Source organism: Manacus candei, unplaced genomic scaffold (genome assembly GCF_025592945.1).
Source record: "Manacus candei isolate 608988 ecotype Guabito, Panama unplaced genomic scaffold, ASM2559294v1 h1tg000041l, whole genome shotgun sequence".
Taxonomy (NCBI): domain Eukaryota; kingdom Metazoa; phylum Chordata; class Aves; order Passeriformes; family Pipridae; genus Manacus; species Manacus candei.
Genome location: NW_026138089.1, coordinates 3116196 through 3122195, shown reverse-complemented (window position 1 = coordinate 3122195; position 6000 = coordinate 3116196).

Below are 6000 nucleotides of genomic sequence, written 5' to 3'. Positions count from 1 at the left end.
ATCACTGTTGAATGCTCAGTGACTCCACCTGAGAATAAGTCGACTCTAGAGGCTGAACCCTCTTACCTTCTCCAGTAACCAGATTACCAGCAACTGCAGTAACATACAGATGTTCTGAAGCAGAGAAACGCGAGGAATTCTTACATGCAGGCGCTGTTTGTGCCTTGCCCATGAGCAGTCCTCAGTCACTAGATGGCACACTTAAACAACTCACCGCGCTCCTGACCCTGCTCCACAGGTAGCGGAGAGCTTTTCCCACGGGCGACAGGGACTCCTTTGACGCACAGTCTCGTTCTGTGTCTGCTGTATTTTTATTGCAGTTTCCTGCCTTCACTGGTATGCTTACAATTTATTATTAGCACACAACGCTCGATTTCTTTGCCTTTGGTTATAGTTAATAAATTAATCTTGCCGTCTTTAACTTTGGAGAATGTCTCGTTTCGGTTGCTTTGAGGAACGTCTGCAAACAGTGATACGATCCTGGTGGCCACTCCATCAGCGGTCGCACAGCTGGAAGATTAGGGGACTGTGATTTATTTGGGGAGAGATAATGCATGGTGCATCCCCTCCCGGGTATTGATCTGAAAGAACAATTTTTACAGAATATTTGTATCCCTTCCATCATTTTACGTATGTTCCCAAAAATATTTAGTAGGGTTTAATGTTCTTTCACCAATACCAGTAGCATAAGCATTAAGAATCAACACTTGTTTACCTTCTAACCATCCCTGTAGAGGCAAAATGTAAATCAAACCAGGTGATGGGCAGAAATTTCAGTTCTTGTTCAGACCCTATTGTATTAGTCCTGCCAGGTGGGACTCCACGTCCTTTACTGTACAGTACACCTGTGTGTTGCAATAATCACAAATTCAGTGAGATTACTTTATCACCTTTTGCTCTGACCTTCATCCCTGACAACACAGGACAGTTAATTGCACATGGAGATGTCTATATACACGTGCAGTTCTTGCACCCTGCCCTCCACGTGAAGACATAGTGCTGGGACCTGGGGCTGGTTCTCCAGCTTGTGTTGAAGTCCATTGCCTGCCAGGCACAAAGCAGACAACTCTGCAGGGATGCATTTTTACAGCTTGTCAGTCTGGCTGTGTATACAGTAACACTTTAAATTGGATTAGTGTGTGTGAAGCAAATCTCCTAATCGTGTTTCTAATGATGCCTTGGGCTGCCCAGGGGGCTGATCTCTGAGCACTCCAGTGGGATGTCTACTGTGGGAAGCCTAGAGCTAGTCCAAAATGTGAACAATGGAGATACCAAGTCCTCAAAGCAAACACCTGCACTGTACAGACATAGCCCTATGGTGCAACTATACTGGCCAAATGTAGGTGGAAATACTGTTCCTGATGTTTAACGTGAAATTTTCCCCAGACTTCATGTAGGAGCAGTCCTTGAATTTGTCCATCAGGGATCTCTATATACTGTATGTTGTTTCCTTTAAATTAAGTTTTTCAAGAATTTTGCTATTGATTAGTGAGAATTAATAGTGCCTACTATGGGATATTTTTCTCTCCTCCTTTCTCCTTGCCCTTGTATGAAGAACCAGTCATGACTTCCCAGGGATTTGTTGTTCTGCAGTGTTGATGGATGTGGTACCAGACACAGGAAAAATTCTATTATATACAGAGAAGTAACATACCCCCCTGCCCTGTCCCACAGTCTATGATGCTATGGGTTGAAGCATTTCAAAGGCACACTGCAATTTCCCATCTAGGAGAATTCAGTCACACAGGGTAGCTGTTTTCAATCTTACTGTTTTTCACTTTATCATTCTGATTTGAAACAGGATGTATAAAATCCAAGCTCAATGTCCCCTCTAGTTGGAGCCTATTCCTTCCTTCTTCTGGTTAAAGAAGCACTGTCTGAATTTGATGTCCTAGCTTAGTCTCTCTTTAAATATGGTTAGGGAGAGCCTGCTGATACCACTTACTCCTGGAAAAAAATTCTTCACGTTACAGCAACAGCTCCTGTTAGACAGCAATATCATCTAGTGATTAATATTATCCTTCTCCATTTTAGTTGGTGGTATCTGGCAACTTCATGCCTTGAAGTCTGACTGTGTAGGAAGAAGAAATGACTGGGACAGAGGGAGAGAGCCAGGACTAGTGCTCACACCTGCAGTCTCTTCTCAATGGGTCATTGTTTGTTGGGCACCTTGTACTATGCCAAAAGACCACAAGGGTTAAAAGCACACAGCAACAACCACAGTTGTTTGTATCAACTAACACACACACGAGACAGGTACAACTAACAGGCTACTCAGCTAAGTATTACTCAAGCGTTAACTATGACATAAGTACTTAAATACAGGCTACTTCAGCTATTGCTGGGCGGGCAGGCAGGCAGCTGTTGGTCAAGAGGGGAGTTTTCACTTCCATGCCTCTTCGGAGAGGGCCACAATCACTCATTTGGCCACTGTGCTGTCTGCTGAGTCTCTGCCTTCTTTCTGAGGGTGTTGCAACTTCTGCCCTTCCTCAGTATTTTCCAACTAACCATTACTGCCTCTACAATTTCACTTCTGCCTCTGAACTTACTTTAACATGGTTTATATTCTTTCTTGCATCATCTGGACAACAACTTTCTAAGTAAAACTCAGCCATGGCATTACAGCTGTGCCACCACAAAAACAAGCCTTGGGTCACCGGCAGCTGAACATCTGGGCTGGTGTTTAGCATTTGAAAATTAGGTACATATTCCCACCAGAACAAAGGTAAAGGCATAATATTGCTCTTAGTTGTGACACCTAAACTGGTGTCATAGTGATAATTAACACTAGGGGGTTTAAATTATGATTAAGGCAGGTTAGACTACTGGCTCCGGATATTTTGGTACCATCATGAACTTCAGGCTAGACAGCTTGTCATAACACCAGCAACAGAGTCCTTGAACTAACCATTGATTATATCACAGATAATCTATCAGATAAACACACTAGTTTTGGTTTCTGAAAAAAATCTTACAGTGATAGAAAATGTCCCACAGGCTCAGACAGATTGTCCTGGGGGTTGCATTAACACATTAAGAGGGACCAAGTCCACCAGAATGCTTTCAGCAAGACTGTTGGTTTTGAAATAGGCTGTAAAAGATCTGAGCAACAAATTTTGTGGTGGAGTCTTTTGAGAAGAACAAAGAGAATATTAGAATCCAGTTTTTGAAGGTTCAGATAGACAGGAAGACCAGGCATTTTGAACAGCAGAGCAGAAAAGCCTCCAGGTATCAGATAAATTAAAGAAGCACTTACCTACGAGAAGCTGCACATGCAGAGAATGAAGAATGTGATCTTGGTGGAGCAGGTGGAAAAAAAAGTCTTTGATTTGCTGGTTAATCAGAATGTAATGCAGAGAAATCAATATAAGGGTAATCTCATTTGCTATTTATTTCTGGCTTGGATATATGCATTTCATCAGTCATCTACTCTGGAGAGGAATGGTATGAATTTCAACACTTCTGCTATTTTGCCTGCAAAATATTCAAAACTGTTTCTGCGGAAGCTATGGGCAGCAGTGGGGGACATTTATTTAAAGAAACTTGGAACAATGGATCACTAGCGATTAAAATAAAAATGGAAATTACATTCTGGATGCAGGAGGCAAATGAGTGTTGCGTTTACAATACTCTGGCATTTAGGATGTATGAACCATCGCCGAGTAGCTCCATTTTGGAAATTTTGAAATCTGGTCGTCTTTTGAAAAATGCAGATTCAAGCTTCTCATTTTATGCTAATGTGAAGAGGTGAAGGAGAATAGCAGTTTGTTGAAACAAGTGAATTAACATGTGAATGGGGAGTATTGGACTTCTCCCTCTTGAAACAGCGGCTTTCAAAGTCGAAACTAGGATTTAAATCTCACACTGTGATTTTTCTCTTTTCATATCCCCAGATCATGTTACTTGTAGTGCATTAATAGGCTTTGAGCCTGTACCCCATCGACTAGAGGTGCTGTCATTTTTACTAATAGCCATAATCTACAAATCTAAGAATTGATGAAACAAGCTGTTTTCCCTCCCCCTCGCTAATTCTTCTTTTAGATCTCACTTTCAGTTTTCAGGACTGACTGTTATAAAACCTAGGAGACCAGCCTGGACTCCCTCCTTCCTCATCAAGTCCTTTGGTTTTTAGAGGAGCACACTGTCAGCTTTGCCAGTGAGGTTTGCCTTCAGTGCTGATGTACTCCTTGCAAATAAAACAAACTTGCAGCAGTGTACTGCTGAGTAAGCTAGACTGCAGTGACATAGGAAAATTAGTGCCTATAGAAAAAAAGAGACTTGGGGAGGTAGTCTCAGGAATTTTTCCAGCACAAATGTGTCTAAAACCTCACAGCTCAAACAACCTCACCCCATACTGTAACATGTCAAGCCACCTTCTGCAGAGACTGATATTTTTTGCTCATGTGAAGTAAAAACGTGGGAATCTCTGTTGTGAATGCAATCCCCCAATAAAAGCAAATTTTTGCTTTCCAAGCTCCTTTCCTCCCTCTCCCCACTTCCATTCCCCCGAATTGGCCATGGTAACCTGGCCTGCGTTTCAAATACCTGCTTGTATTTGTGCGATGGTGCGCGCGTTTGCTTTCCTTCATTGCATTTTATTTGCCTTTGATTAATGATTAAAGCAAAACAAAACCATTGTAGCTGTTTTTAAATGCCTCCTTTAACAAAGAATGGAGCTTGCAGTAAGTCTGCTCTGATGGCATGACACCAGAGCTGGACCACTCTGGGCTGTTCTCAAACCAAGTCCTGCAAATATGACTTGATAGGATGTTCCCTGCCCTACCCAGCCTGCTTTTATCTGCAATTACATTCCTATGATTTTTAAAACAACATTGTATTTGACAATAGCATGGAGATTTTTCAGTTTTCTCATATTTGTTTGGGGTAATCACTGTAGTCTTCTTATGAAGTAAGACTAGTCTGAGCTCTGTAGCAAGTGGATGTTCCCACTGCAATATCAGAGAGCAGTGGCTAAAATCCACTTCTGTTACACTACCAGCTGGAAAAGTAGCAGGAGGTGCAGTTATATTATGCTGCTTTAAAGGCTATAAAGCTCTTCTTTCTCCTGGCAATGCCAATGTTTGCCTTTCTGACTAAATGACTGACTCTTTGATGCAATAGCTGCTTTGCTCCATAGTGGAAATGTAAGTTGCTCAGTAAGTGTTTACAGTCATAAGATTAGGAAGGTTGTTTGGTTCTGTTTGTTTTTAAAATGGACGTATACTTGTCTTGATTGCCCTACTGGGCATTAAAAGTTTTCAAATCAGTTCAGTGAAAATCCTGATTGGTACAGGACTGGTGTTAGTGCTGCCTTATAATGAGATGTAGTGTCTTCTAAAAGGATTTATCATAAGACACCTGCAACCTTCTCAAGGAAAAGCAATTCAGGCAGTGGCTGGTGGAAGAGACCACACCATTTTTCAGTTGAAGTCACCCGACTGTCCTTTGAAAGCAGTAACTGGTGTCACTTTCCTAAATCTGCTTTACAGTTTGCTGATTTCAATAAACTCCCACCTGATGTCTGCATTGGAGAGACAGAGAGTTACTGCTATAGTTACAGTAGATGAGATCCTATAACATGGCTGAACAAATCTCACGCTGAATGCAGTGGCTCTGCTATCCCTCTGGTTCCTTTGCAGCTCTGGAGAGGATCTGTAACTTTTCTTCATTGTTTTGATGAGGAGTGGGGAAGTAGGAGCACTTCTCTACTTCTGCAGATTAACTCCCTAAGCTGGCACAGCCTGAGGTTGGATTTGTGCTCTCAGCAGGGCAAGGAGACACCTGGGAAATGGAGGAGTGGAGGTTGGATATCCTCTCACTGCAGTTGAAGTGCTTGTGGCAAGGTGTGAGCCTGATACAGCCACCAGCTGTACTTTTTGCTTGTTGGACCTGAGGTTCAAAATTAGGTGGCATTGCAAAGTCCAGCCATTGCAGACAGCACACCATGACAACTCAGAACTGGCTTATCTAGAGACAATAACTGCCTGCTGCTCTTTGATT